Genomic DNA, 20,086 nt, shown 5'->3' on the forward strand with positions numbered 1-20,086 from the left:
ATGCAGAAAAAGGAAGTTTTGAAATAGGTAGGACAAACTTTTCAAACAAATGGTTGTGAGTTTTCTAAAACTACTGCAAGACCTTCCACTATGTGGATAACCCAAAACTTATTTTCTTTTTTTAATTCAAATTTTTTTATTTAAATTCAATTTAGTTAACATATATGTCTTACTAGCTTCAGACTTACTAGCTTCAGAGGTACAGTTTAGTGATTCATCAGCTGTATATAACACCCAGTGCTCATTACATCGGGTGCCCTCCTTAATGCTCGTCACCCAGTTACGTCATCCCCCCCCCACCCAAAACTTATGTGAAAATCCATGGTCATTTGGAGGACTTCAGATCGGCACTCGCCTGAGGATTCTGCAGCGAGTGCTAGAGACTATGTCAGCACGATGGGTGTCTCCAGGGTCCCCACGAGAAGCGGACCGAGCAGGAGGCTGGGCTCCAGGAGGTCCCCTGCTCTGTCCCCTCCCAGCAGGGCCGTCAGAGGAAGGTCCTTGCAGGCGGAGGACTCAGTGCGACTTGGCCAGTTGCTACGCGTCTGAATGATGTCCAACAGTAAGAGACATGAACAGCAAATGCACTTTGCGGTCGAAAAGGTGACCTTTGGAAGAGGCTACTTATGCTAATGAGGCTGGTGGCTCGCACGTAGTCGTGGCCGAGTGGTTAAGGCGATGGACTAGAAATCCATTGGGGTCTCCCCGCGCAGGTTCGAATCCTGCCGACTACGGCGGCTCCCCTCTTTGGGGAGACCACCTCTTGTCTCACAAGCGCTGAGACAGGCTGCTCTTGCCTCCCACCAAGGAACTGGACCCTTCCCCGACTTTGCTCTTTAGAGGCCCACGCAACATTCCGCAGGCTTCCCAGACAGCCACGCTGTTTTCCTACCAGTTTTTTGCCGAAGCAATTCCACCACAGTCCCCAAAGGGTTTCTTTTCCGCAAAGAACAGCCCAGGCTTTGTGATGCTTTCGTGTTTGCGGCGCTCACCGCCTTGCTCTCCAGGCGGCCTTTCCGGAAGGACAGCGGCGTTTGCATCTCCAAAGAATTGCCCCTGGATCTGGGCTCTTCTTCAGTCCCCAATGTCCTCGCCACGTAGAAAAGGAAATTCCAGGAAATTTTGGATCAAATGCAGGTGAAAGCCACGACTCACAGCTATGGTCGCTAAGTCGCAAATCCACGCGGGTATTGATAGCAAACCACTACACAGCCAAAGAAATTAGGTAAAGTCATTTTCTTCGTGGAACAGGGTTGACGAAGTCACGCTGCGCTGGCTTGTCCTGGGGTCCAGGACAGTGGTGATGAGAGGTGCTAAAACCTTATATACTTTAAGATACTTTTATAGTTCCTTTGCTACATCTGTTAGTCCTTCAGAAGCAACAAAGCATTCTAAATAAAATGCCACTTATGAGGTATCTATGACTCCCAAGTGGAAAGTGCCACGTCTAAGCGGCAATTGCAATAAACAGGGAAAACACAGAGTTCAGAAAATTCATTAACTTTTAAGAGAAGGAATGTTGCCTAGCACCTGTTTCCCTTTTCCGTGCTTCCTTCTTCAACAAGGAAGGGAGAATACTGCAAATTAAGGACTTCTCAGCGGAGACCGTAGCTGGGTTGGGAAGGGTGGGGGTAGAGTTCCAATAGCCTCTGGTTGAAAGAGGACAGAGTCCCACTGCGCTCTGTGGGACCTGCTGTGCCTTGCTTTAGTGCCCCCAGGGGGCTCTGAGGAACTCAGCCGGCGAGCCCTCTGAAAGGTGAGAGAATTCCAAGAACTGGCTTGACTAGAATCTTAGCTTCAGGCGTGGGCGCGCTCTGGCCTCCTAGTTCATCCAATTGAGGCTTATGACTCACAGCGGCACATTTGACAGACGATATTTCCTTAGCAACTTTGTGTTTAATTACAGTTTAGTAGTAGTGAAGCTTATTCATTAAAATTAGGTTATGTGACATACAGGAAATTCCGAAATGCAGATGGGTCTCAGCCTGGTGTCTGTGGTCTCCAACAGTATTTGTGAGGTCCCTGACGTAGTCTCTACAATTGTCGGTTTTGTGTCGGGGGCATCTGTCCGTGAGAGGGTGAGTAATTGTTATTTTACACACCAGGGGATTTTGAACCAAAAATAAGTTAATAATTTCTTTCTTAATAACTTCATGACCACTGAATGAGAAGAAGTGTGCTCACTCTGCTTTGTTGTTTTGGAAAACACATAAATGACCATGAGGAGACAGGTGGGCTCCAAACAAATTCCGTCTAACTTCTAATAGGTTTGTCTGACACGAGTCTAACACCTGCCTTCCCAACGACAACGTCACGCTCACCGCTACACCAGGGAAGAGAGCGTTATGGGAAATCACGATGCTCACAGCCACGCCCCTGTGTACTTGTGATGCTCGCAGACCAGTACAGGCATGAGCCCACCTACAGCAGGTGGCTGTCCAGGACTTGCCTGATCTGTATTGCTAAGGGCATTGACCGATGTATTCTCTTTCCCCCTTCTTACATTACGCGAGCATGCTGAGAGCAAACAGACTCTTCTTCAAGGCTCTAGTTCCGCAGCTGCCTCTTCTGTATAAAAACACATGGACCAGCAATTTCTTCCCACCAGCATCTTCAAGACCCTGGTTTTTCTGTTTGTTTTTGTCTACATAGACAATACTAGGCAATTTCATCCCTGACATCTCTCAGCACTAAATACGTATATCTGGGAGGCTTCGGACAGCCTCATCATGTTTCACAGGGAAGGAAAAAAGGGTTGAAAGTAAATATTTCCACTTAAAACAGCATCAAAAAGAATCAAATACTCAGGAATAAATTTAACAAAAGATGTGCAAAACTTATACTCTGAAAACTACAGAACACTGTTGAAATAGGTGAGGATAGATAGATAGATAAATCATATTTATGGATTGCATCTTAACATGGTTATGATGGCAATTCTCCCCTACATTGATCTTCCCTATCAGAATGCTAGCTGACTTCTTTGTAGAAATTGATGAGTTGATTCTAAAATTCACATGGAATTTCAAGGGACCCAGAATAATCAGAACAATCTTGAAAAAGAAGAAAAAGGAGGACTCGCTTCCCAACCTCAAAACTAACTACAAGGCAGTGATAATCAAGACAGTGAGATTAATGGGATAGAATCGAGAGTCCAGAAATAAAACCATATGTCTATGGTCAACTGATTTTTTATTAGAAGTGCCAAGACTATTCGGTGGGGAAAAAAGTCTCTTCAACAAATGGTGCCGGGAAAACTAGATAACCACATACAAAATAATAAAATTGGACCCTTACCTCACAAAATTTGCACAAATGAACTAAAATGGGTCAAAGACATAAGGTCTAATATTATAAAACTTTTAGAAGGAAACAGTGGGGAAATCATAACCTCAGATTTGGCAGTGATTCTTCCATAGGACACCACAGGCACAAGCAACAAGGAATAGGTAAATTAGACTTCGTCAACATTAAAAGCTTTTGTGCCTCAAAAGATGCTATCAAGAAAATAAAAGACAACCAAAAGAAAAGGAGAAAATATTTGCGAATCACGTATCTGATAAGGGGCTTGCATCTAGAATTTCTGAAGAACTTTTATAACTCAAGGGCGAGGAAGATAACCCATTAAAAATGAGCAAAGGACAGGAATAGACAGTTCTCTAAGATGTAAAAATTGCCAATAAGCACATGAGAAAAGGCTTGCCATCATTAGTCATTTGGGAAATGCAAATCAAAGCCACCAGGAGCTGCCACTTCCCTCCCACTAGGATAGCTTTAATGAAAATGCCATATACTAACAAGTGTTGGGGAGGATATGGAGAAATCAGAACCATCACGCATTGCTGGTGGGATTGACAATGGGGCATTCATGTTGGAAAACAGTCTGGCAGTTCTTCAACAGATTAAACACAGACTTACTGTATGACCCAGCAATTCCAGGTATATAAACAAGATAAAGGAAAATACCTAAGTAAATAATGATAGTACAACTATCTCATATATCACTACATGAAGTATAGAAAGTGAAAACTAAACCTCCCTGCAATCTACAAGCTCAGCTATTCCATTTCTATCCATACCAGCAACCTGAAGCCAGGTCTGGAAGAGCTTTCCAGAGTTAAAATATACGCATGTACATAACTTTTTCACTCTAGTTTTTTAAAAATCATAACTATTAGCTACAATCCTGCAGTGAATGTCAAAGCTTGCTCCAGCTGTGGGATTATCTCAGGACTCTTCATCCGCGACTGGTGGGGCAGGAAGCCAATCTCATTCCAAGGACCCGTCAGAATAAGTAGTCCTTCCAGTTCTGAGGATAGAGAGTTACTGGCCAATATGGTGCAACAGCATCACTGTCATCCAAATGACGTTAAAGAATAGGAGAGAGAGACTACAGATCCACTTTCTGGTATGCAGTCTGATCCTGTGGAGAGCCGAGGTACAGTTCGGCCAGGCTATCTACCTTATCAAGAGCAGGCTTTGTCATGTAGTCGTGGCCGAGTGGTTAAGGCGATGGACTAGAAATCCATTGGGGTCTCCCCGCGCAGGTTCGAATCCTGCCGACTACGGATGTTTTGACAAACGGGTGTTTTGACATCTTGTAGGTTCCTTTGAAATCCTAAATCCTAATAGCGGCAAGTCCAAAGAAACGTGTTTTGTATCTAAACTGCAAGCGATACATCCTCCTTTACTGAACTTTCCTGTTTTGGCCTTGAGATTAACTGGCCTATGATGGAGTCTCTCAATCTGGCCAGAAAAAAAGGAATTCATAATTACCATATTATCTAGTAGGTTTGAACGGAGTCCTAGTGTTTTCTTTTGTCCCAAGAAGAATCCAAATTTCAGAGATGCCTTGGTGTTTCCTGCATCAAAATCCTCCTTGAAGGCAACTCTTTCTAAAAGAATAAAAGTTAGTGGGAGTCCACCAGACTGTTACCTTTTTAGAGATTTCCTTTCTCACGTACCAACTGTATCCTTGGTATCTCGGAGCCCGCTCATAACTTTCATCTACCTGAATGAGGCCGATCTGGAATTCCATGCTTGCTTAACACAACGCCAGCCTGTTTATGGGGCAAGTAAGTAAAGAAGTCACAGAAGTAAGTTCTATCCGGAGACAGTAAATCATTTGCTTCCATGTAGCTGGCAAACAAGGTCTAAAATGAAGCTGTCATCAACTGACATAGAGTGTATTTTTGTTGCCTGTTAAGAATTTTAATATTTAAACTACTTAAAAAATGATAATCATGATATGAAGCTCCAATGATATTGGGATACACGCAGTGAAATAAATGTCCTTTCTATCTATGGGCTCTAGCTGTTTGGCTTCCCTCCCCAGCGGATGAGTTTTTGTACGACTTTCCAAAGTTATGTGTGTGCATAATATTCAGGCCACTCTACATTTTTATTTTTTTAAAGATTTTTAAAACTTATTTGAAAGAGAGCATGAGCAGAGGGGAGGGAGAGAGCGAGAGGGAGAAGCAGACTTGGCGCTGAGCAGGGAGTCTGAGCTCCCCCGAGAGGGAGGACCCTGGGATGAGGACCTGGCAGAAGGCAGATGCTTAACCACTAAGCCACCCTTTTAAATGAATGGTACAAATGCATACACAGTGTTCATCTTGGTTTTTTTCTTTCCCTTAAAAATATATACTGACCCATAGAAATACGCCCAATTGATTTTTCACAACAGCGCAGGAAAAAAATTGAATGGAGGAGAAATAGTCTTTTCGACAAATAGTGCTGGAGCCATTGGACAGCCATAGGGGAAAAAGCAACAACAACAAAAACAAAAAACAGCAACAAAACAAAACAAAACAAAAAACCCACATTGACCTAAACCTCATTCTGTACACAAAAATTAAAACGAATCATAGACTGAAATGTAAAATTATAAAACTTTTAGAAAATACCATAGTGGATCTTCAGAATCTAGGGTCAGGCAGATTCCTTTGACTTGATACCAAAAGCCCAGTCCTTAAAAGGGAAAGAGATAAATCGGATCCCTTCAAAATTAATTTTTTTTTCTCTGCAAAAGACACTATGAAGCAGTTGAAAAAAACAAGCTACAAATTGGGGAAAAAAGCTTCCGTAAATTGCATACATGACAAAGGTCAGTTTCTGAAACATGTGCACAGAATTCTCAAAACTGAACAGATTAAAAAAGAAAGCCAACACTTCAGTCAGAAAATGGATAAAAGCCATGAAGAGACATTTCAGCATTTCACCCTTGATGATACACAGATGGCAAATAAGCCCATGAAAAAACGTTCAATGTTATCAGCCATTAAGGAAATAGAAATTAAAAATACAACAAGATATCACCCTACATGTATCAGAAGGGCTAAAAGTAATGACAGCGCTCAATTCCCAAGAGGATGTGGGGAAACTCAAATCACTCAGACACCGATGGGAATGTAAAATGGTGAGTCAGGAAAATGGTTTGGCAGTTTCTTACCAAACTAAACAGGAGACTGTCAGATAATCCAGTAAGAAACACCACTCTTGGGTATTTATTCCAAAGACATAGAAACTTATGTTCCCACAAAGATAAATTTGTAATTTTCCCCAGTGTCTTTACCCAGAAGAGCCCTGAACTGGAAACACTATCTCGAGTGAACGGCGGGACACCGGTGACATATCCGCACTACGCAGAGCTCCTCAGCGACACAGAGCGGGGGACTACAGGTACAAGTGGGAGCTTGGGGGACTTTCTGGGGAATCAGGCTGAAAAGGAGCCAATCTCAAAATGTTTTATTTCGCTTGGTTTCACTTCTACAACATTCCGGAAATGACTAAATTAGAGAAATGAAGAATCAGAGTCTGCTTTCCAGGTGTTAGGGAGGGAGTGCTGGGAGAAGGTGGGTGTGGTTGTTAAAACGCGACAGGAGGGATTCTTGCTGTGATGAAGCCGCACTTTTGGGGTGGTGAGTATGGGAATCTGCCCATGGGATGAAACCACACAGAACTAAATGCCCACCACCACACTCAACAATGAGTCCGAATAAGACTGGAGGGCCGTATCAATGTCAACATCCCGCTTGTGTCATTGTAACGTGCCAGGGTGTTACCACGGGGAGAAACCGGGGTCAGGTGCTCTCTCTTGATCATTTCTCACAACTGCATGTGAGTCTGCGGTGACATCAAGTACACACAGATTTACATACATTATGTATGTAATTCTCATCAGTACATAGAAACATGCCTCATTCATATTATCTGCTGCAGAATATTCCATTACGTTCCACAGTTTATTTAAAGAAGCGAGAACTATAGGTCTTTAGAGTTTTGAAATCTTTTTACACATAATCTGACAGCGTGAATACATGTCTGTATTCTCCATCATTTCTCACAGTTGTGGAGTGTTTATTTTTTGATTTGGTCTGTCTCCCCACGCCTATCAGAGTTTGTCCTGGTGTGGAGTGTGGCTCATTGATGGCCATCAGAGGTTGACAAGGTAAGAAGCTGGAGATTAGATCAAATTAAGGAGTCTTGCCAGTTCTGGGACAAAGTGCAACATGCCAATTTGTTATAACAGCATGGTGGTCATCTATTTGACCAATTATGTCTAAGAGTAAGTAATTTTGGCTTCAAATATATGTTTTAATGTGTTATTTCACCTCTTGGGAGAGAGCCAAAGTTCAAGACAATTGCTTCGTTCCAATGAGTTATCTTGCTGGATCTAACTCTACGGGGTTTTTTAAATGTACCCTTACTTCTTATTTAATTAGGGAATTTCCATCTCCTATGTTATATATAAAATAAGCAGTCCCTTAAAGCCTGATTTTCCCTGGATCAAGGGAAGACTCTAAGGTTTTGCGCCTGAAAAGATGAAGACCAAGACAGAGGATCATGGAGTCTAAGATAAACTCACTTCACTGCCAAAAGGGATAGCAGGGCAGGGGGAAATAAAATCTGAAGTAGGCTGGAGTGACGCAGCAGAGCGAAGTTCAAGGTCAGGGAGAACTGGAGGGCCTTAACTTGTCAACCCGAAGGGAGACAAACTGGGCTCTCTAGCTGTAAAACAGAAGATTGCAGCTCCTCTCCTGCTTTCCAGTTCTAGTACCACAGACAACAGAAAAAGTAGGCTTCTGAATTAGAACTCTTAACCAAAAGCCAAAAAATGGCTGTCAGTCAAGCTAAGAACAGGTGCCAGGAGTTGGGCTTAGCTTTATGGACTTGACTAGCAATGGCAAAGTCCCTAGGTGAATTTCCACAAATCTTTTTTTAAGGTCTTGGCTTTAACTTAAGTTCAGTTTCCCGGGGGAGCATTCAGGAGTCATGGTGACTGATGCACGCAGGTGCATAGGCCAAGTGATGGTCTTCTGGAAGGAGGCCATTGCGCTCTGTTACTGCTTGCGAGAGAATATCGGAGGTGAATCCCGCTGTAGAAGTGATGAGCCCCCCCTTCCCCGCAGCATTCTGTCTTGGGCTTGTCCACACTAGGTCTGCGGCTTCTGTGGCAGACAAGAGGGAAACAAGCAGAAACTACGAGAATCTACCGGAGAAGGTGAAAATCCTGCAAAATTCGGAAGGGAATCGAAACGGGGTGAAGGAGGAAACCTTCAGGGTTTTGAAGGTGCAACAAACCCAGCCTGCATCAGGAGAAACTTGCCCCAAATTTTGGTAAAATCAGCTCGGAGAAGCGCTTGTCTTTGCTCCGGGAGCTGTCGTATCCAGTTTCTTAGCAGCCTGTGGGGTCGCTAGGGCCTTCCGTGTGAACTCGGGAGCCCCTCGGTGTCCCAGTGATGAAACGAGGCAGGTACGAGCGAACCCGCCGTATGACCAGGAGTCTGGAACTGCAGAGCCGAGCGCGGGCGCTTCCAGGCCTGGGTGCAGGGAACCGCAGGTGGCTCCGGACCCCGCAAGGAGGACTCGGAAGTAGGGGGTTTACTCTGGGATCTGCAATAATCGAGAGCGGCAGAGCGAATGTCACCCGCGCAGAGAAGTGACGAGGGTAACTAAAGGTCCAGCAGACAGGGACTGCTTCGGCTGATAAATCGGAGTGCGAGCTCAGGAGGAGGGCAACGAAGAAAGGCGATCGGCTGGAGGACCAAGAAGGAATCCCGAGGAAAGCGCTTTGGGTGAGAAAGAACGCGATTCGTGAATGGGTTTAGAAGGCTTTGCCGGATTCTTCGTCTGAAAAGTTGACATCCTGGCCATCATTATTCCCACGTCAAAGGGGATGCTTGGCAACCTTGTAAGGAAAGGACTGGAATGTGTGGGGCCGGCGAGCTAGAGCTCGTGTGGCAGTAGCGTGGCCCGTGCCGCTGGGACGAGAGCGAAACGCCTAGAGGAGATGGATGGGAGGAAGGAAGAGTAGAGAGAAGACGGGAAGAGCGACCATCTTATTACCATATTAAGCAAGTAAGATGCGGGGCAAGAGGCTGAAAATCAAGCTGGAGAAGAGGTGAGCCTTCCCATGTGTGAGCAGAGTGGCGCAGCGGGAGCGTGCTGGGCCCATAACCCAGAGGTCGATGGATCGAAACCATCCTCTGCTAGGCTTTCTTATTGTTGCTCGGACTCTCCCTCCTCCCTCACACCCTCCTTCACATCCCCGGAGCCGAGACCTCGTCTGGGGAAAGGATGCCCCAGCCTCTCGAGTCTTGTCATCCTCCTGCGACAGGATGGCCTCGTTTTCGCTGCGGTGTGTTCAGACCTCACAGAATTCGGGAACATTTTCTCCACTCTTATTTAACCCGCATCTCGCTGCCGGCCCGACTCTGGGGCTCCAGCATCATGACGAATCAAAGAAGCCTCAGGTGACCAGGACCGCGCCCAGGACTTGCTCCGCCACCAGGTGCTCGCAGTTCTGGAGCGGGATGAAGTCGGGGTCACCTGCGGAGGGGAGCACTGGGGACCGACGCGGAGAAGCGGGAGTCCCCGCGCGGCGGGCGCACGGAAGGGACAGGGAGGAGCAGGTGGCTGTGGGACGACGCCGGGCCAGCGCGGGGGAAGGAGGCGGGATCCGAGAGGAGAGGGGGCCAAAGTACAGGCACCAGGGGGACCTGAGAGCGCGCGGACCGAGGGAACACTGGGGACAGAGTGGGGGCGCGGGGACGCAAGGAAAAGGTCCAGGATTCGGATTTGAGGGAGGTGGTCCTCGCCGACTGGAACAGCCCACGGAAGGAGCTTCGACCTCTTTTTCTCTGAAATCAGATAAGGGACCAACAGGGAACTGGTGACCTGGGCCCAGGACTTCCTGACCTGCAACCACAGGTCAAAAAGGCATTAATCGGACTCTTGATCCTTGTGTCCTCCTATCCGGGGGGCACCGCTCCTTCCTCAAAGGACAACGTGCTCCCCCCACAGACGTTCACCTGCTTCGGGCCGTTACTCTTCTCCTGACTTCGCGGTGGTGAAACGCCCCCTTCCTGCAACCACTAATTCCAGGAATAAATTCCCCGCATCAGTCTCACCCTAGTTAACCCAGCCCGACTTGGATCTCCTTTGTCCCCCACTTTCGCTTCCCTATCGTTAACAATGATGATATAATCAACATTATATCAGCAAGGAAAGCTCAGCTCCCCAAGGCCTGGGATGGAATTAGGAATTACCAAGACTTGGGAAAGACCCCTATAGTCCCTCACATCATGGACCACTCTGTCCATAGAGAGGCAGACTTTGAATCTGAAGATCTAGCATTCAAATTTCTGTTTTTCTCCTTTTGATTTCTGGCTCACCAGGAAGGGCCCACCCCCTGGAGGAGGGTTGCCTATTGGAGCATTTCTGGGGACCCAGTAAGTAAGGAGTAAGAAAAAGTACAACGTGCATATCTATCTATGGTTATGGCCTTTATTGCTTCGAGGCTTGAGTGATTTTCATTTCATACTCCCTGGAGGGAATGTCAACACACTAACCCAGCTTCCATCAGTGCAAATGGTGCCGTCCACATTTCTTTCCGGAAAGGCCGCCTGGAGAGCAAGGCGGTGAGCGCCACAAACACGAAAGCATCACAAAGCCTGGGCTGTTCTTTGCGGAAAAGAAACCCTTTGGGGACTGTGGTGGAATTGCTTTTGCAAAAAACTGGTAGGAAAACAGCGTGGCTGTCTGGGAAGCCTGCGGAATGTTGCTTGGGCCTCTAAAGAGCAAAGTCGGGGAAGGGTCCAGTTCCTTGGTGGGAGGCAAGAGCAGCCTGTCTCAGCGCTTGTGAGACAAGAGGTGGTCTCCCCAAAGAGGGGAGCCGCCGTAGTCGGCAGGATTCGAACCTGCGCGGGGAGACCCCAATGGATTTCTAGTCCATCGCCTTAACCACTCGGCCACGACTACGTGCGAGCCACCAGCCTCATTAGCATAAGTAGCCTCTTCCAAATGTCACCTTTTCGACCGCAAAGTGCATTTGCTGTTCATGTCTCTTACTGTTGGACATCATTCATACGCGTAGCAACTGGCCAAGTCGCACTGAGTCCTCCGCCTGCAAGGACCTTCCTCTGATGGCCTGCTGGGAGGGGACAGAGCAGGGGACCTCCTGGAGCCCAGCCTCCTGCTCGGTCCGCTTCTCGTGGGGACCCTGGAGACACCCACCGCGCCGACACAGGCTCTAGTACTCACTGCAGAATCGTGAGGCCAGCGCCGATCTGAACACTTCCAAATGACCATTGATTTTCAAATTTACTTCTGAAACATCCACATAGTGGAAGGTCCTGCAGCAGATAAAAGGAAGAAGGCACACTTCTAGCTACCGATAGAACGTAGGCTGCTGTGTCTACGGCGGCCTAGATGAGAGCCTAAGAACCCATTCATAAGCATCAGTAGCACGGAGTCAAACTTACGTTAACACAAACCAAACAAAAGCACCTCCCTTTCTGGAGTCGCGACTTGAAGGAAAGTAGGTCTTGTACAGTCCGGGCAGGACTGCTTTCCCAGCGTCCGTATCACCTTCTGCCGTGGATCTATTGTATGAAAGAATCGCCTTCAAAGCTCCTATTTATCTCATGCAGAGATGGAACATTTCAAACCCAGACTCTGCGGCCAGACCCCCGGGGTTCTCGGGCAGGCTCAGTCACTTACCCTGTGATTTCAAGTGAGTTGCTTGAGATCCCTGTGTCAGTTTCTCATGCTGTGACCTGAGAATGTCAGAGTTTAATATGTTACCATGTGCTGAGAAAAAGCCTTAACATACAGCAACCTCTGTGTTAAATGCTGGCATTTATTCCTTTTGCTAAACAGATTCCTCAATCAAGGCAAACTGAGTTTGTGTTTTTACTGAAGTAAAACAGACACAGAAATAATGCACAACCAATACCCCAGAAGCTCCCACATGACTCCAGGCATTTCCCACCAAGATAACCAACGCCGTTCAGCAAGGCTGTCAGAAGCGTGCTGGTGAGAAGGGCGCTAGAATTACTGAGAAGTTTCGGGGGTAGCTCTGTGAGCAAGCCAGGGCTCTCCGCAGGAGAGGCGGTCACAGAGTTTGACTTGTAAATGGCAATGGGAATGCCAGGACTCCAAGCACCAGATGCCTGGTGGAAATACTGAAACTCAAGAAGCCAGAGATGTGCAATTACCATAATGACCAGCTAGGGCGCTTGTCCCACAGAGCTGTGAAGATAGTTAAGAGACCACAGGGTCCCTAAGGGTCAAACAGTCGGTATGTGGGCTGCATAATCTGTCAAAAGAAAGATAGATGCATGGGAGACTGAGAGCACTTCCCCTGTAGGAAGTCATGATATTTTGACAAGTTCCTGGACCTAAGCTTGCCTCTTTTTTCTAAAAGCTGTATATTTTAAAAATTGTAGGTTCAGCCTAAGGCTTTATGATTTTTGAGTTAACCCTCTGTATTCAGTGAGGTTACACATTCCATTTTAGAGATTTTCACTTGCTGGAAAATGGAAATCAAAACAAACTGTAGTCTCACCCCACCCACAAGCAGCAAAGACAGAGTGGGGAGCCTAGAATCCCACCCTTGCCAGGCTGTGGCAAGGTGCTCCCCTCCACTCTGGCTCGCTGCCGCCCCCCACAAGGTATCTCAGAGAAAGCAGGGGTGAGAGGCTGAGATTGTCATTGCTCCAGGCTTTAAAAAGGCTTTTCCCATACCCTGTCAGTAGAGGCCCTACAGGGGAGCCCACACTACCACCCCCACTTGGCAGTAATGGAGTGTCTATAACCCTCCCCACTGCAGTGGCATCAGAAGAGGCCTACTGGTGAGAAAAGATTTTCATCATTGCTTTGCTGTAAGGGCTGCACACCCTGTTCGCGGAGCTCACATGCGGAGCAATGAGGAGGCTCTCCTATTCCTTCAGTCCGGGGAAGAACCAATGGAAGCCTAATGGGGAGCCAGGACTCCCTCTCTTGCACAGTAGGGAGCCTACACCTTGGGTATCAAGAGGGACTGAATGAGGAACCTGGAATTCTATTCCAACCCAATAGTAACCAGGAGGTTTTCCCCTGCCCCTGTCAGAGCAGTGTTAGATGTTTGAGGGAACCAACTAAGACAGAAGGTTTAAACAAGATCCAAAATCCCATAGCATAATACCCAAAATGTCCGGGAATCAACTGAAATCACTTGTCATGCCAAGAGCCAGGAAGATCTTAAACTGAATGAAAACAGACACTCAGTAGACGTCGTGATAGGCAGAATAACGGCATCCCCAACTGTCCATGTTCTAATCCCTAGTACTTGAGGCTATGTTGCCTTTCATGGCAAAAGGGATTTTGCAAACGGAATTAAGGGTAAAATTTTTGAGATGAGGGGATTACCTGAATTATCTTAGAAGGCCCAATCTAATCACAAAAGTGCTTAAAAGTAGAAAAGGGAGGCAAAACAGTAGGCCAGAGAGATGGACATGAGAAGGATTCAACCTGTCACTGCTGACTTTCAAGATGGAGGAAGGGGGTCTACAAACCAAGGAATGTGGTGGTCCTTAAATGCTGGAAACCATTTTAGCTTCCAGCCAGCAAGTAAACCTTGGTCTTACAGCCACAAGGAACTGAATTCTGACCCAGTTGAGTAAGGCAACAGATTGTCCCCTGGCATCTCCATAAAGGAGTGCAGATCTGCTTTTCAGCTTAGTGCGTCAGATGGTACTGTCAAGAGAGGGAAAGGACAATCTGCAGAATTGGAGAAAATATTCATTAATTATATATCTGACAAGGGTTTAATGCCTAGAATATAAATAATTCCCACAACTCCACAACTGAAAGAAAACCCAATTTCAAAAATGGGCAAAGTAGTTGAATAGACATTTCTCCAAAGAAGATATCTAAATAACTGATAAGCTCACGAAAAATGCTCGACATCACTGGTCACTAAAAGAAAATGCAAATAAAAATCTCAGTTTGAAACAATTACAGTGACTGAAAAAACAATTCACCTCAAAGGGCTATATACTGTATGATTACAGAGAAAGAATGAGTCGGGGAAAGGGCAGAGGGAGAAGCAGTTTCCCCGCTGAGAAGGGAGCCATGGACAGGGCTCCATCCCAGGACCCCAGCACCCCAGGACCCTGGGATCCCAGAACCCTGGGACCCCAGGACCCCGGGACCCCAGGACCCCGGGATCATGACCTGACCCGAAGGCAGACACTTAACTGACTGAGCCACCTCGGTGCCCTTATATAATATTCTTTAAATGAGAACACATAGAGATGAGAACCAGTCAGTTCTGGAGATGGTACTGGGGGTGGGGGATGTGCGTGGGGGGGGATGGGGGTGGGGTATGGGAGGAGAGCAGGTGTGCCTGTGTGAAAGAACATCAGGGATCCTGGTGGGGATGGAAATGTTTTATCTTCACTGTATTTGTGTCAATATTCTGGTTGTTACATTGTAGGGTTATTTGCAAGGTGTCTCCACTGGGAGGAACTGGGTAAAGGGTACAGGAGATCTCTCTGTATAATTTCTTAGAAGTGCATTTGAATTTACAATCATTTCAAAATAAAAAAAATTAATTTAAATATGACATTTCTATCATTATTATAGTTTCCCTTAAGGTCTTAAAATGCATACTTAACAAATCTAAATGAAATCAACATAGGATGTAATGAAACTTGATTTCAACCTTGAATTCAACACTTTCCTGATTGATTTTCCTTTATCCTTTGCCTTTATTAAGCCAAATAGCCAGGTGTCTATTTCCCCCATCATTTTTGGCACTCTTAAATCCAAGTTTAATAAACAATCATGAGATTGTATTGTCTACCATCATATCTAATCAGTGTAAGACTACTAGTGATATGAACAAGTCACATCATCCAGGTTTTCTGCGACGATCTGAAAAGTTATTTTAAACAAAAATAATAATTCCAGCTATTGAGAATAAATGAAAATCTCCTTATATGCTTTATATATTAAAATACTATCAATCTGTTGAAATATGAATGGATTTTCATTATTTCTGGGGAAAATGTTTCAATAAATAGTTTGTGAAAATGGCTATTTTATTTTATGTAATATTAAGAATTAATAAAAATTAAATATAAAAAGATAATGTAAATATTGAGAATTCTTTAGCTAGGTAGCTAGCAGTAAGAACATCTCACACTTTTATTCCCAGCAGAAGTTTATAACTATTTGTCCAGCATGGAACCCAATGCAGGGCTTGAACTCAAGGCCCTGAGATCAAGACCTCCATAAGATCAAGAGTCAGTGGTTTCACCAACTGAGCTACCTGGGTCTCCTTAACTTAGGGCCTTTAAGGAAAAAGTCCTGTTTGAGAATTCCTCCCATCTGATCAAGACAATTTAAAAGTAGAATGTTTGCTGTATTAAACTTTCACAAGGAAGAAAAACTCTAAAGTTATGTATTACATCATGATAAATCTTCATTGATTCAAATATAATGAAGTCTATGAAGAAAAGGAGAAATGGTGAGAAACAAACGGGGCCCTTCTAAGTTAAGAGACGAAAGAGGGCATTTTTGGGGGCCCAACTGTGCAGTCCAGTGATTGAAGAAAAATTGAGCAAGTGACAGTAAAGCACAATAATATCAATACTTTAACTTCTGACTACTAAAATTTTACTTACACTATAATTGCAATATGCCAATACAGTTATATGTTATATAATACATTAACATATAATGCTAACAATAATTGATCATATTTCTTGGTTCTTTTTATATCCTGGAATTTTATATCCTTCTTTGCCAATGGTTATTGTGTAGCTTTGGCCATGAACTCAGACAAACAGTGATTTTACAGTCATTCAGCCGTTGCATGAATTATGACTTCATTGAACATTTTAAATCTTTTCTCATAATAACTAAATCCAGCATGATTTGACCCTGATCACAATATCCCATTTCTTATATTACTGTTGTCTATTATCTTAGTTCCATTTTGTTTCTGTATCTCAAAATGAGTTATTACTAATGATATTGTTTTATGCATTCACTGTTTATTTAGATGTTCTGGTGTGTTTCTGAATATTCCTGTTCTTTATAATTTTTGTATACCATTTGGTCATTAGTTTCAATTTCTTGTTCATTAATCTATTCATCATTTCTGCTGTATCTACTCTTCAAACTATATAGTTGAACTTTTAATGTCAATGAATAAATTTCCCCTTTATGATTTTATTTCTTTTTAGGGTTATTCTTATAATTTACTTCTTATTGATAGAATTCTTTTGTTTGCTATATTTAATAACTTTCTGTGGATGAATCATAATGCATGAGAAAAATAGTGGAAACAGAAAAGTTTGGGAAGTTATGTAAAAGGAATTGTAGATGATTATCACATTGATGAATTAGTGGACTAATATGGCTAAAACTTCATTTCTTAGGAAGAAGTTGCCTAGCTATGAATTGCACACGCTTAGGGCATAACTCAATTTCCTAGCCTTCTATGCAGCTAGAATGCAGGCATGTGCCCTAACCTTTGCCAGTCGGATGTACAGAAGCAAGATTTCTTCTTTTAGAAGAAAGAAACAGGTGGCATAGGTCTTATGCAGAATTGCTTCCTGGTAAGGGTAAGTTTGGGTAAGCTATGTAAGCTTTTAGAGGCCGTGGTGGCATAGGGCCTAGCAATGGCATACATGTTGGGGAACCTAGAGAGCTATGGAGAACTGCTGGCAGTTAACTCTAAGAATTGAAGGATTAGGAGTAATTTGGAAGAACTGGGTAGTATAATATAAAATGGTGAGTGATTATTTATTTATTTTGACAGAGAGAGACAGCCAGTGAGAGAGGGAACACAAGCAGGGGGAGTGGGAGAGGAAGAAGCAGGCTCATAGCGGAGGAGCCTGATGTGGGGCTCGATCCCAGAATGCCAGAATCACTCCCTGAGCCGAAGGCCAGGATCACGCCCTGAGCTGAAGGCAGACGCTTAACGATGGAGCCACCCAGGCACCCCAAAATGGTGAGTGATTATTACTGTGCCCGAGCATTTGGAGGGAAAACAAGACAGCTCAAAGTTACAAATTCTTGGCTAAATGTGTGGTTACTGAATCCCAGATTTCCTCTGCCCTAAAACAATTTCAATTTCCTATGACCCCGGCACTGACGTAATTCAAAACCAAATTCGTATTACATACAATTATGTGAGTTTCCCATTGACAAAAAGGTGGATGAATGAAGTATAGTATATTGACACAGTAGAGTATTATTCATGAATGAAGGAGTGAATGAATGGCAGCTACTTGCAACAAATGTAACGATTAATTCTAGCAATATATTGTTAAGTGAAAAAGTAAGACCCAGAAGATAATGTATAGCCTGATACTCTGTATCTTGAAATAACAAATATACAATTTTTAGAAATGCAGTAGATGAAATAAAACTAAGGAAAGCCCTTTGGATTTACTTCTTGAAGATCTCAGTAACTTAAGTTGTGACACATGCAGACATTTAACAGAAAATGAACTAACTTGCAATCGTACCATTCAGTTTTATGAAAATAAAATGATCACAGAGATAACCTAGGACACAGTTTGAAAGCTCTGATTTCTGTGGAACATATTCATCATAGAGAGCAGTTCTGTGTGGTGGATCGATGTTATAGAAATGAGCAAAAGCACACTGTGGAAACAGAGAATGTATCTGTCTTTATTTGCTCTGTCCACAAGTGCTTCGAGTTTACATGTGGGCATCCAATAGTGTTCAAATATCTGAGATAGTTCAAGAAATTCTTTATTTAATGTATGAATAGGTTTTCACAAATCTTTGTTTCTCAGTGGAAAATGAAACACCCATAAATCCAGGTCATTGTACCTAATAGACATTGTGAAGGCTCATTGTCTCTAGGCAGGAAAGTATTGTATTCATGAGAATCTCTCTTCTCCCTCAACTCTGTTGCATCCTTTTGCACGAAGTGAGCTCACTACATTTGGTAAAACAAATAAACCAGGAAAAGTTCAATTCAACTCAAAATTGTGAGTGTCACAGAGTATCTGTTAGGTGTGAGAGGAAAACGGGGAGAAAGTAACGATGGTCCTCTACTCTTGAACAATACAGCAGGCAGGCAGTGAAGTCCGTACAGCGTCCGGGTCATCTTCCCCTTCAAGACTGCACTCTGGGTTCACGTAAACTGGGGTCCCCTGCCAATCATCACTAAAAGGGAAACTTTAAAAATAAATAAGAAAAGAAAAACTCTTAGGTTCCACCGAGATTTGAACTCGGATCGCTGGATTCAGAGTCCAGAGTGCTAACCATTACACCATGGAACCCCACAGGCACTGTTGCTGGCGGCACTCCTTCCTGACAGGATGTATGTCCATCTCTGAAATCAAGGAGTCCTTAGGAAAGCTGAAATTCGCGTCCTGGTTTTTGGTATCTGCCTCCGTGACACACGGGTCTTTTCTCGCGTGCACACGGCTCTTCGTGCGAAATCCCAAAGCAAATCGGTTTCTAGGGACAGATGAGACAGGTCCTTGCTTGTGGGCGCCTTCTGGCCTTTCTGCAGCTGGCGGGCCTCTGAGCCCCCGGCCGCCCCCTCCCGGCTGTCCAGCCGCAGGTGCAGCGGCTCCACTTGCACGGGCGGGGGCGGCGGGGGCTCCACCTGCCGGCGCTGCTGGACCAACCGGCTCGCGGCCTCCCCGCCCTCCCCGCCCTCGCAGGTTAATTCCGTGACAGGTAACCTGCGGATGACGTCATTTGGCGCTCGGGGCCGACCCGTCCTGGGCGGAGCGGCCCGGCCCGGGGAGAAGGAGGCGCCTTCTGCTCCCGGTAGGCGCTGCGCCCCGCGGACACGCAGGGATAAAAGCGCGACGCAAACCTCCCGCCCTCCGAGCAGGTGCTCTCGCTGGAAGCTTCGCCCGGGCTCTCCCGGGCAGCGGCTGTGAGCCTTTCCCGAACTGCCAGCGGCACCGACTCCCCGGTGTCGCGAAGGGGCAGGAGCGACCCCAGACGGTCACTTGGAAGGGCTGAGGACGGAAGCAAGGCGTCCTCGCTGAGGGTAAATACTCGCAGGTGTCAGGGGTGAACCTTCCCAGCGCGGCCCCGGAGAGGTGTCGGCATGCAGCCGACATCGTCTTCGTGGCAAAAAGACGTCGGTGTGGAAGGAAAATCTCCGAAGAGCGCAGGTGGCAGCCGGCGGCGAGAAACCGTGGCGCCGCAGTCGCAGAGCCCGTGTCCGGCTGCCCCAGCCGCTCCGCCCCTCCCGGTTCCCGGACCCCCGACCCGCCGCCTTCCCAGCGGAAAGAGGGCGCGAACTCTCCCGCCGGGGGGGGGGGGACGCATAACGCGCGCTCCGAAGCCCTAGGAACACAGCAACCAAGCAGACAGCAACACTCGAACGGATAAAGGCGGGAGAAGAGGCGTCTGGCAAGTCAATGACGGGCCTACCGAGTGACCGTGCAGCCCGCTCTCCAGCTCCTGCAGGTGCCCGCGGCTTTCCCGACGGGCCACCGGCCTCAGTCTCGGGGGTCCCCGAGCAGCAGAACGCGGACAACCCAACTCCGCACCCCTTACTGGTCAGCGGTTGCTTTCCGAAGAGTGCAGCTCGGCAAGGGAGGAAAGGGTTAACGCTGGAAGGAGCCTGACAAACGCGTTTCTGCGGGGGACCCAAGTCAGCTTCAGTTTTTGATGGTGTATACCCCTGACCCGGTGTAAACGATGAACGTGAAAATGGCACTTTACTTCTGTGATCTTTCCCCCCAAGCCCATAACGCCTGTTTAATTACGGGAAAAACATCGGACAAATGAGGGGCATTCTACAAAA

The 20,086-nt window shown here is 45.8% G+C and overlaps 5 non-coding genes across 5 annotated transcripts; 3 read left to right on the forward strand and 2 right to left on the reverse strand.

Annotated features, from left to right (window-relative positions):
• The first annotated feature begins 652 nt into the window (after positions 1-652).
• Positions 653-734, forward strand: TRNAS-AGA. Its single transcript has one exon. It is a non-coding gene; the product is annotated as a tRNA-Ser (tRNA).
• A 3,752-nt stretch (positions 735-4,486) lies between these two features.
• Positions 4,487-4,568, forward strand: TRNAS-AGA. Its single transcript has one exon. It is a non-coding gene; the product is annotated as a tRNA-Ser (tRNA).
• Positions 4,569-9,422: 4,854 nt separating this feature from the next.
• TRNAM-CAU lies at positions 9,423-9,494 on the forward strand. Its single transcript has one exon. It is a non-coding gene; the product is annotated as a tRNA-Met (tRNA).
• A 1,686-nt stretch (positions 9,495-11,180) lies between these two features.
• Positions 11,181-11,262, reverse strand: TRNAS-AGA. The gene has a single exon. It is a non-coding gene; the product is annotated as a tRNA-Ser (tRNA).
• A 7,259-nt stretch (positions 11,263-18,521) lies between these two features.
• TRNAQ-CUG lies at positions 18,522-18,593 on the reverse strand. The gene has a single exon. It is a non-coding gene; the product is annotated as a tRNA-Gln (tRNA).
• Positions 18,594-20,086: the final 1,493 nt, after the last annotated feature.

The sequence above is a fragment of the Ailuropoda melanoleuca genome, chromosome 5 (genome assembly GCF_002007445.2).
Source record: "Ailuropoda melanoleuca isolate Jingjing chromosome 5, ASM200744v2, whole genome shotgun sequence".
Lineage (NCBI taxonomy): Eukaryota > Metazoa > Chordata > Mammalia > Carnivora > Ursidae > Ailuropoda > Ailuropoda melanoleuca.